General features: G+C 40.0%; 1 pseudogene; it reads left to right on the top strand.

Moving 5' to 3' along the window:
* The first annotated feature begins 118 nt into the window (after window positions 1-118).
* Window positions 119-11,780, top strand: LOC109897397 (myosin heavy chain, fast skeletal muscle-like; annotated as a pseudogene).
* Window positions 11,781-12,778: the final 998 nt, after the last annotated feature.

The following is a 12,778-nucleotide window of genomic DNA, read 5'->3' as shown; positions in this document are numbered from 1 at the left end:
GTGGAATGACAAATGCCAATTTAATCTTTGACTTTCAAGGGGAAAAAAGCCTGAGGTTACTGTAAATGTGTTATGTTATACTGTATTCTTAGAGGCCAAAATGAGCAGGGATGGAGAAATGTCCATCTTCGGGCCAGCTTCCCAGTACCTGAGGAAGTCAGAGAAGGAGAGGCTTGAGGCTCAGTCTTCGCCCTTTGATGCCAAAACAGCCTGTTACGTCAGTGATGACAAAGAGCTATATGTGAAGGGGCTCGTCCAGAACAAAGACGGCGACAAAGTCACCGTCCAGACCCTGGTCCACAGAGTAGGTCCACGGTGGAACCAATGTTGTAGTGGCAACATGGGCTCATTTCCATTCAATGTGCCAGATTGGAGGCTTGGCCTTCAGCAGCTTTCAGAACCCTGCTGTATTTTGTTTCTATTTTCCAGACTGTAACAGTCGAGGAGGACCAAGTCTCTCCAATGAACCCTCCCAGGTTCGATAAAATGGAGGACATGGTTATGATGACCCACCTCAATGAGCCCTCTGTGCTGTATAACCTCAAAGAGCGTTACGCAGCATGGATGATCTATGCAGGTCTTTTACACTGATACACATTTTTTTTAAATTGATAATCTCATTGTTAAAAGTATCTAACAAGGGTATATATGTTTCTTTTGTATTGACAGACCTACTCTGGTCTGTTCTGTGTGACTGTGAACCCCTATAAGTGGCTCCCGGTCTGTAACCCAGAGGTGAGCGCCTACAGAGGGAAGAAGAGGATGGAGGTTCCACCTCCTATTTTCGCCCTCTCTGATAATGCCTATCAGCTCATGCTAACAGGTATGTCACCCACTGCTTTAAATGTCTATTCATTACATATTGTGTTTATTTTTCTTTAGATCGGGAACATCAGTCTATCCTAATCACATGAGCATCATGTGTTTTTCTTTAGATCGGGAACATCAGTCTATCCTAATCACATGAGCATCATGTGTTTTTCTTTAGATCGGGAACATCAGTCTATCCTAATCACATGAGCATCATGTGTTTTTCTTTAGATCGGGAACATCAGTCTATCCTAATCACATGAGTATCATGTGTTTTTCTTTAGATCGGGAACATCAGTCTATCCTAATCACATGAGCATCATGTGTTTTTCTTTAGATCGGGAACATCAGTCTATCCTAATCACATGAGTATCATGTGTTTTTCTTTAGATCGGGAACATCAGTCTATCCTAATCACATGAGCATCATGTGTTTTTCTTTAGATCGGGAACATCAGTCTATCCTAATCACATGAGCATCATGTGTTTTTCTTTAGATCGGGAACATCAGTCTATCCTAATCACATGAGCATCATATGTTTTTCTTTTTTTAATTGATGCAGATATAGTAGTTGCCAGTTAAGTATATTGGAATTACACAAAAATCAGATACTGTTCTTCAACAGTGGAGAATCCGGTGCAGGCAAGACTGTAAACACCAAACGTGTCATCCAGTACTTTGCGACAATCGCAGTGTCTGCGGACCAGAAAAAAGAACCAGTCAGCAAGATGAAGGTAAGTTTATACCTTTTGTAGTGCAGTGGCTTTGACAGGTGCTGTACAGAAATGGTATTTGTCTGGTGATGTACAGGAATGGGCTTTGACTGGTGATGTACAGGAATGGGCTTTGACTGGTGATGTACAGGAATGGGATTTGACTGGTGATGTACATAAATGGGCTTTGTCTGGTGATGTACAGGAATGGGCTTTGACTGGTGATGTACAGGAATGGGCTTTGACTGGTGATGTACAGGAATGGGCTTTGACTGGTGATGTACAGGAATGGGCTTTGACTGGTGATGTACAGGAATGGGCTTTGACTGGTGATGTACAGGAATGGGCTTTGACTGGTGATGTACATGAATGGATGTCAGATACATTTCCTTTCTTGTGGCAGGGAACCCTGGAGGATCATCCAGGCCAACCCTCTGCTGGAGGCTTTTGGGAATGCCAAGACGGTGAGGAATGACAACTCCTCTCGCTTTGTGAGTCAAACCAGAATCCAACGGAATTGTTTTTTACGCAGAAGCGTAGCAATAAGAGCTGAACAACGTTAAACTTACAGTAAGACGTTTTTTTTTTTCTCAAAAAGGGCAAATTCATTAGAATACACTTTAGTGCAATGGGTAAACTGGCCTCAGCAGATATTGAAGTTTGTAAGTACAACATTTGTTTTGTTGCTAAAAATGCATTTCCTGACTTTATCCATATACTGTATGAGTGATGTTGAATGAATTCTGCTTTTTACTGAAAGATCTGCTGGAAAAACCTTGAGGGACATTTCAATTGGGTGCTGAGAGGAGCTACCATATATTCTACCAGCTAACTTGCAACAAGAAGCCAGAGCTTATTGGTATGTAGAATCTTGACATACTGCAGTATCTCTCTTACTAAGCCTCTCTCACACAAACACACACACACACACAAACTAGCAAATAATATGGGACCCCCATCATACGGGACCCCCATCATACGTTAGCATGTCTTGTCATCAGGTGAATCATAACTACAAACACATTTTCGCTAAGAGCATATTTTATATACAGTATATATATTTCCACACCACAAGGTTTGAATAATACTGTGAAATTGTGAAACTTATGATAATGTTCTTTTAGTGTAAAAATGTCAGCCTGTTTTGGTGGTATGGAGTTTTGGCCTTCTATGGCGACATCACTCCATGGTGACATCATTTATTCATTAATAAACCAATAAGAAAGAGAGTTACAAACCTCTCTGCCAATAACAGCAAATGTTCCATTTTCCCCTCCCCAATCAGACCTCTCCCAGACAGTCCTAGCAAAATTCTTGCTTGAGAAATTGCTCTTTGCTAAGAAGCTACTTTTGTTTCTTTTTGACCATTTTAATTGAAAACAAATAACGGTAAGGCACTTAATTACACAGAAATGATTTGATATTGAGATAAAATGCACTGGTACAGTATCCTGTTTGTGGGTGCTTTTCAAAGTCTACGTATGTCAGATACTCCAGTTAGTGTAACTGGCTCCGGTGAGTGTAATTTGCTCAAAATTAGGAGTTGAGAAATAAAGTTAGAACGAAGATATTGTCCTCTTTTCTACTGTAGGTACTGTATGTCATTCTAAACTTGTCTATTCTGTTGCTGCTAGCGATATTCATAAAAACATTGGGAAAACTGGACTTAAAAAATAAATAAATTGGGGACCCCAGTCTAATTGAATTTCCCCCTTTCAGATATGCTTCTCATCACCCCCAACTCCTATGACTTTGCCTTTATAAGTCAAGGAGAAATCACTGTGAAGAGCATAGATGATGCAGATGAATTGATAGCTACTGATGTGAGTTGAGTTAAGGGGATCAAACACTCATGGTTTCTTTTCAGATAGCTTTCATTTGATGTCCCTCTTATATGGCACAGGAAGCTATTGATATCCTGGATTTTATTGCTGATGAAAAAGTGGGCATCTACAAGCTGACTGGAGCCATAATGCATCATGGGAACATGAAGTTCAAGCAGAAGCAGCGTGAGGAACAGACCGGAACTTGATGGCACCGAGTGTGAGGGGGAACACTCTAAAAACCCTTCATCACATGATTGTGTATATCATAACTGAATCAAATACAAGTAATCAGGTAGTCATCAATCTTTGTCATAGAGAACAGGTATTAACAAAACAAAATGTAAAATGTAATGTCATAAATTGACAGTTGTCTGCTCTGTTTGTAAAGTATTGTTGTGTTCTCTATACAGAGGCTGATAAAGCAGCATACCTGATGGGCTTGAACTCTGCTGACCTGCTCAAAAATCTCTGTTATCCCAGAGTAAAGGTTGGGAATGAGTATACCACTAAAGGACAAAGCGTTCAGCAAGTAAGGCAATAAGACATGGACAATACATGTCTTTAGACTAAGCAATGGTCAACTTAGAGGATATGTTCTATACATTATAAGTGTGTAACTCCATTGGAGCCCCTGCCAAATCAGTCTATGAGAAGATGTTCTTTTGGATGGTCTTAAGGATCAACGATACAAAGCAGTCCAGACAACATTTCATTGGTGTTCTGGATATTGCTGGATTTGAGATCTTTGAAGTATGGTTCCAACATATTGATATCTTTCATAGGCGTACATACTACATACTAATGTTTTGTGAAATGAAACAAGCATACATTGATCCTCAGGCATTCATTTGCATGATACTTTCATATTCCCTCAGTACAACACACTGGAATAGCTCTGCATCAACTTCACTAATGAGAAACTGCAACAATCACCACATGTTTGTGTTGGAACAAGAGGAATACAAGAAGGAAGGAATAGACTGGGAGTTCATTGACTTTGGTATGGACTTGGCTGCCTGTATTGAGCTTAGTGAGAAGGTATTGTCAAAAACCATATACATTGATTTAATCATGTTTAATGCCCTGCATTTGACTAGTTATTCTCAGTAATTAATAATATCTTGTCCACCAGCCAATGGGCATCTTCTCCATCCTTGAAGATGATGTTCCCTAAGTCAACAGACACTTCTTTCAAGAACAAACTCTATGACCAGCATCTTGGAAAGAACCAAGCTTTCCAAAAGCCAAAGATTGTCAAAGGCAAACCTTTAGCCCACTTGTCTCTGGTGCACTATGCTGGTACTGTGGACTACAGTATCACTGGCTGGCTAGAGAAGAACAAGGACCCGTTGAATGAGTGTGTTCTGCAGGTGTACCAGAAGTCATCTGTCAAAATACTGTGTATGCTACACGCAACCTTCTCTGCAACAGACGGTAACCATGCATTTTCTGTTTATATTACCTGATCAAATTAGATCAACTGACTATGAAGACCATCTTCATTCATCTCACATAGCTAAAATAACAGGCCATGCAGTATTGATAATTATTTCAACATTTTTTCTTCAGAGCCTGCGGCAGGTGGTGCTAAGTTGCTAAGAAGAAGGGAGCATCGTTCCAAACAGTTTCCGCTCTGTTCAGAGTAAGGTGTTGATCAATGTGCAGTGCTGCATAGACAAAATAAGACATCATTCTCTCCCCACATGAGCTATTGTATATAGTCTATATACCTACACTTCCTGATGCATTTTTACGTTACATATTTTCAGGAGAAACTTGGCAAGCGCATGACATACTTGAGAACAACCCATCCTCACTTTGTGCAGTGTTTGATTCCAAATGAGACCAAAACACCAGGTACTCAGGATAATCTGCTCAATATCAACTCCATTGAACTTTACTGCCTTGAGATACTGCTAAATGTCATTTTATGCTTTCATCATAGGCGCAATGGAAAACCAATTGGTTATCCACCAGCTGCGCTGCAATGGTGTGTTGGAGTGTATCAGAATCTGCAGGAAGGGATTCCCAAGCAGAATCCTTTATGGGGACTGATGGCCAGAAGGCCAGAAGGTATGGAAACACGGGTATTTTGCAATATCAACACTGTGAACCCTGGGATATCATTTAAGTCCATTTTGAATGAAAACAAACAGAATATTCTTGACTTTACTTTGATAGGGAGTCTATTTACACCATACAATATCATTTCTGCTCATTCATGAACGTGAAACACTGGCCATGGATGAAACTATATTTTAACCTCAAGCCTCTTCTGAAGAGTGCAGAATTGGAAAAAGAGATGAACCAAATAAAGGTGGACTTCACTAAGTGCAACGAGAAACTGGCCACATCAGAAAGCAGGAGAAAGTAGCTTGAGGAGAAGATGGTCTCTATTGTCCAAGAGAAGAATGACCTTCTCCTTCAAGTTCAGGGTGTAAGTACTCCCAAAATAGTTGAATAAATAGTGAAATACATCAACTAACATTATAACACTTTAGTAGTTGTTATTTCATCAACAAAATGTTGTTATTTCTGACTAATTAGGAATCCGATTATCTGCTGGATGCTGAAGAGAGATGTGAGGGCCTAATCAAAAGCAAGACCCAGATGGAACAAAAACTTGAGGTAACAGAAAGACTGGAGGATGAGGAGGATGGGAATGCTGAGCTGACTGCAAAGAAGAGGAAGCTGGAGGATGAGTGCTCTGAGCTCAAGATAGATATGGATGACTTAGAACTCACCTTAGCCAAAGTGGAGAAGGAGAAACATGCCATAGAGAACAAGGCAATCCACCTACTCCCATTAGGCTTTCTCAGGGTTTAAACCATTTCAACAGTTTCACAACAACATTATTATTTCAGGTCCCAAGGTGAGAATGTCGTTAAATTATGGCTCAGTGAATTGGCAAACACTGTACACTTAGAAAGAATTAGGTATATTCTGAACAATAAATGATCAACATTTGATCAAATCTGGCAGCCTTTCCTCTCCTACTTGGACGAGTCGGTGCTGTGAATTTGTACTTATTAACGCACTCTCAATTGTAATACTTTAATCTACCTTTGGGCAGCATGTGCTGGCCCTGCCACCCGAGCAGTTGGGGGGGGGGGGGGGGACATCTTCCCTCTTTCTTTCTACGTGTCCTTGTTTTGTATGTCGTGTTTTGTATTATTTGTTCTGCACCCAGAACTCTGGGTCTTGTTGTTCCTGTATGCTCTTTTATGTTTAGATAAGAATTGTATACCTGTCTTGCATTATTCCATTATACACCATTCTTGTGTGTGTTTAATAAAACATATTTGAAACAAGAGAATGTCGTTAAACTGACCAAAGAGAAGAAAACCCTCCAAGAGGCCCACCAACAAACACTAGATGACCTGCAATCAGAGGGGGACAAAGCCAACACTCTGAACAAAGCCAAATCCAAGCTGGAACAGCAAGTTGATGATGTGAGTTAGTTTATTAAATGAACATGGGTGTGATAATGTGTGAAATGTAAAATAAGGTACATGTACAGAACTCTGTATTTGATTTGTATGAATGTAGCTTGAAGGTTCCCTGGAACAAGAGAAGAAGGTTCATATGGACCTCGAGAGAGCCAAGAGAAAGCTGGAGGGTGACCTGAAGCTGTCTCAGGAGACCTTAATGGACCTGGAGAATGAGAAGCAGCAGCTGAATGAGAAGCTCAAGATGTATGATTAATTTTCCCCCAAACACATGCACAAAACAGGATTAAACCTTTAACATAAAACTACACCAATATTGTATGAACCTCACAGTAGTTTGACATTGTCTAATGTTGCATTGAACAGGAAATACTTTGAGGTGTCACAGCTGCTGGGTAAGGTTGAGGAGGAACAGTCTATTTCTGCACAACTTCAGAAGAAAACCAAAGAGCTTCAGGTGAAGAAATTCTTACTGTATTTGTCTAATGGGTTAATTAACTTGAGGATCTGTTATCTGTTATGGATAAATGCACTATGGGTGTGTTAGGCAAACTGAACATAGTTTGTTAACCTGTAGGGTCGTGTTGAGGAACTTGAGGAGGAAACTGAGGCTGATCGTGCTGTTCGGGCCAAGCTAGAGAAGCAGAGGGCTGACCTCTCCAGGGAACTTGAGGAGATCAGTGAAAGACTTGAGGAGGCTGGTGGAGCCACTGCTACTTAGGTTGAGATGAACAAGAAGCATGAGGCTGAGTTTCAGAAGCTGCGTCTCTACAGCGTGACGCTACCTCTTCTACTCTGCGTAAAAAAACATGCCGACAGTGTGGCAGAACTGGGAGAGCAGATTGACAACCTCCAGAGAATTAAGCAGAATCTGGAAAAAGAGAAAAGTGAGCTAAAACTGGAGGTGGATGACCTGTCAAGCAACATGCAGGCTATTGCTAAAGCAAAGGTAAGTTAACAAATATTTGTTAATGTTTGTTTTTGTTTTTGAAATATATATTGAAAAAGCTACAGCTTTTTAATTTGTGAAATCTACAATTTTGCAGATCAATTTGGAAAAACTGTGCTGTTCTCTTGAAGATCATCTGAGTGAAGTGAATACTAAAGAGGAAGAACATCAGAGATCAATGACCTTTCAAGCCAAAAGGCTCGACTCCAGACAGAAAATAGTGAAAACTTAACGTCCAATGTTCACATCTACATATTTCTGAACTTCTATTTTGATCATTTTCAGGGGAGATGTCATGACTGCTTGAGGAGAAGGATTCCTTAATGTCACACCTAACCCGTGGCAAACAAGCCTATGTCCAACTAATTGAAGAGCTGAAAAGGCAGAATGAGGAGGATGTTAAGGTCAACATAATATATGCTACTAAAATGTTATGTTTGTGAATAAAAAGCCCATGACATTTGCTTTCCATATTAGGATAAGAAAGCCCTGGCCCATGTCCCGGGAGCAGTATGAGGAGGAGCAGGAGTCCAAGGCTGAGCTGCAGCGCAGCATGTCCAAGGCCAACAGTGAGGTAGCTCTGTGGAGAACCAAGTATGAGACTGATGCCATCCAGCACACTGAGGAACTTGAAGAGGCCAAGTAAGATCCAACATAACTGATCTATTTTCTCCATGTGATCGCTTCAACCAAAGGGAAAGGTATTATGGAATTCCATGTTTCCCACTACAGGAAAAAGCTAGCCCTATGTCTTCAGGAAGCAGAGGAAGCTGTTGAGGCAACCAACTCCAAGTGCTCCTCATTGGAGAAGACCAAGCAGAGGCTGCAAGGGGAGGTGGAGTATCTGATGATGGACGTTGAGAAAGCCAACTCCGCTGCTGTCTCTTTGGACAAGAAGCAAAGATATGTTGATAAGGTGCAAGATAGCATACCTACTATTTTAGAAATAAATGTTTATGATGCTTTAACATGTGTTTATTTATATGACAAATATAGCCTGTCTATAATAAGTAATATTTTGTCATTGGCAGAGTGGAAGCAGAAATTTGAGGAGTGTCAGGCAGAGCTGGAGGCATCGTTGAAAGAGGTTCGCTCTATGGGCACTGAGAACTTCAAAAGGAAGAATGGCTATGAAGAATCTCTTGAACATCTCAAAACACTCAAACGCGAAAACAAAAACCTGCAACATATGTCAAGGTTCTTTATTAAGTAAATGCTCTCATGCCACGCACAATCTTTAAGTATAGAAATAATTATGCTTACTGATTTTTTTTCTATTCTAGAGGAAATTATGGATCTTACTGAACAGCTAGGGGAAACAGGAAAAACCATGAATGAAAAGTCAAAGAAACACAGGAGAAGACAGAGAAGACAACAGGAGAAGACAGAGGTTCAGACTGCCCTGGAGGAGGCAGAGGTAATAGTAAAATGTGTAAAGATGAGTACCTCATATTTATGCCGGATTCCCAACTACAATACCTTCCTGTCTATTGTGACTGCATGTTAACTCCCATTCAGGCATCTCTGGAGCATAAGGAATCTAAGCTCCTCCGTGTACAGCTGGAGTTGAACCAGGTGAAGTCTGAAGTGGACAGAAAGATTTCTGAAAAGGAGGAGGAGATTGACCAGCTGAAGAGAAACAGACAGAGAGTTATTGATTCCATGCAAACCAATCTGGACTCTGAGGTCAGGAGCAGGAATGATACCCTGCGAGTTAAGAAGAAGATGGAGGGAGACCTCAATGAGATGGAGATTCAGCTGAGCCATGCTAATAGACAGGCCAGTGAGTCACAGAAACAGCTGAGATTTATACAAGTTCAGCTCAAGGTTACATGGAATATCCTGTATGTCTTGCAGTTATAGGAGAGACTTCACCATTTCCTCCTACTTTGATCAATTCATTCCCCCATAGGAAGCACAACTCCACCTTGATGATGCTATTAGAGGACAGGAGGATATGAAGGAGCAGGTTGCCATGTCTGAGCGCAGGAGCAACCTGTCGCAGGATGAAATTGAGGAGATGAGGGGTACTCTGGAGTATACTGAGAGAAGCCGTAAAACAGCTGAGCAAGAACTAGTGGGTGCTAGTGAGAGAGTGCAGCTATTGCACTCACAGGTACAGTACTCCACTTTCTTAATCACCTAAGTCCTAAAGTAAAAACTAATTTAATATAAAAATACAAAATGTCCCCATTGTAATTTGCTGAATTACATTACAAGCCTGATCAACAGTTTCAAGAAACCTGAGACTGATCTCATCTCAATTCAGGGTGAGTTGGAAGACAGTATTCAGGAGGCCAGAAATGCTGAGAAGGCCAAAAAGGCTATCACTGATGTAAGTTTATATTCCGCCTTATTTACTGTCAGTGTCCCTTTTATGGTTATCAATGTGCTAAACTGTTTTTATGGTTATCAATGGGCTAAACTGTTTTTATGGTTATCAATGGGCTAAACTGTTTTTATGGTTATCAATGTGCTAAACTGTTTTTATGGTTATCAATGTGCTAAACTGTTTTTATGGTTATCAATGTGCTAAACTGTTTTTATGGTTATCAATGTGCTAAACTGTTTTTATGGTTATCAATGTGCTAACCTGTTTTTATGGTTATCAATGTGCTAAACTGTTTTTATGGTTATCAATGTGCTTAACTGTTTTTATGGTTATCAATGGGCTAAACTGTTTTTATGGTTATCAATGGGCTAAACTGTTTTTATGGTTATCAATGTGCTAAACTGTTTTTATGGTTATCAATGTGCTAAACTGTTTTTATGGTTATCAATGGGCTAAACTGTTTTTATGGTTATCAATGGGCTAAACTGTTTTTATGGTTATCAATGGGCTAAACTGTTTTTATGGTTATCAATGTGCTAAACTGTTTTTGTGGTTATCAATGTGCTAAACTGTTTTTATGGTTATCAATGTGCTAAACTGTTTTTATGGTTATCAATGGGGTAAACTGTTTTTATGGTTATCAATGGGCAAAACTGTTTTTATTGTTATCAATGTGCTAAACTGTTTTTATTGTTATCAATGGGCTAAACTGTTTTTATTGTTATCAATGTGCTAAACTGTTTTTATTGCATGTTCAGGCTGTCATGATGGCAGAGGAGCTGAAGAAGGAGCAGGACACAAGTGGTCACCTGGAGAGGATGAAGAAGAATCTGGAGATCACCTTCAAGGACCTGCAGCAGCGTCTGGATGAGGCAGAGAATATTGCCATGAACGGTGGAAAGAAGCAACTCCAGAAACTGGAGACAAGGGTAGTGTTTTTATAGTTAATATTATAATACAACCTTGACTACAATTGGAGATGCAGATGACAATGTTATGCTGTTATAGTGTGGTGGTAATAGTTGTTGGTTTCAATCAGGTGAGAGAGCTGGAGAATGAGCTAGAGTCAGAGCAGAAACACATCTCAGATGCTGTCAATGGCATACGCAAGTATGAGCGCAGAATCAAGGAGCTCACCTATCAGGTAAATGTCAGCTGGATGGATACACTGCATGCAAAACTTCACCATTGATTTCCTCATCACCACAGTTCTTTGGTGCGTTCTAAGAACACTTTTTTTTAAACAATCTGAGGAAGATAAAAATAACATCATTAGACTTCAAGAACTGGTGGACAAGTTACAGCTGAAGGTTAAAGCCTACAAGAGACAGGTGGAGGAGGCTGTGAGTACAACTCAATCCAGACCAGTTTACACATGGTTTGGAACCTCCCTTAAAAATGTTGATACTTGATCCAATTACATTTTATAGGAGGAGCAAGCCAATTCCCACCTGACCAAGTTCAGGAAGGTGCAGCATGAGTTGGAGGCTGAAGAGCGTGCTGACATTGTTGAGACCCAGGTCAACAGATGCGGATCAAGAATCATGACATGGGCAAGGTGAGTTGATGGGATAGCAAACTTACTGCATTGTATTTTGTTCATACAATAAATCTGACTAACCATTCCTGATATACTGAAGTGGCATACAATATATTCCTTACTATTTCCTTATTTTACAGGGAAAAGTCAGTGAAGAGTAGCAGATGGCTGGCATTCTGAAGAAAACGTGGGCAATGCCTGCAACATTAAGCAACCAACTTCCAAATACCTTGTTAGTTTAGTCTAATAGACATTGATGAGAACTGTAAGAAAATGGTCAAGAGGTGAAATGTAGAAGTTGTAGATGTATTATTTTTGGTTTGCAGTAGTGGATGTATGTTGCCCTATAATAATACACTTTCAACATGATTTGTGTTTATTGATTCATTGTCTGGATACACAAAAGTTAGCTAATGCTATTTGACAAAATCAGTAGTAAAAAAATATACAAAATAATAGCCTAGTATTTATTACTGCTTTATCCCATTTTGAATGGCGCAAAATCCACTCAACATTAGGGCCTACCTTACACAGAACAGGTTCACAGTTGACAAACCTAGGTCTTGCATTCCATTTGCAGACAGGGTGGCTTACCGGGCATTCAGCTCAAAAAAACATGTAAAAATGTCTCTATAGAAACGTTTTTTCTTTCACATTCTGCCCTCAACTTCCACCCATAGCATTGCAGTATCTTAATGGAATTCCTATTGCTGAAAAATAAACTAAAAATAATCCCTTAATAAATCCAACACTGATCCAATTATTAATGATTTGGTGGACTAATAACCTGGCCTAGCATGACTACATAATTACTACCCACTGGGCACAAACTGGTTGTATAGTGACACAATGTATGTTGAATATATGTGGAAAATACATTGAATTTGAAAACAACGTCAACTGTTTTGAGGGTGATATTTCAACCACATAGACCATGTCATCATGGTAACCAAATTTCTACATAGACAAATATGTTGAATATGTACCTTGAAAACAATGTCAGATATCTATGTTATATCTACGTTACATAGGCTGGGCAGCACCTCCTACTGGACTGTTCACTCTGCTACCACACGGCAAGCGGTACCGGAGCGCCAAGTCTAGGTCCAAGAGGCTTCTAAACAGCGTCTAACCACAAGCCATAAGACTCCTGAACAGC

This window comes from Oncorhynchus kisutch, linkage group LG10 (assembly GCF_002021735.2).
Source record: "Oncorhynchus kisutch isolate 150728-3 linkage group LG10, Okis_V2, whole genome shotgun sequence".
NCBI lineage: Eukaryota > Metazoa > Chordata > Actinopteri > Salmoniformes > Salmonidae > Oncorhynchus > Oncorhynchus kisutch.
The sequence above is the reverse complement of the archived record's forward strand: the minus strand, read 5'-3'. Positions and strand labels throughout refer to the sequence as shown.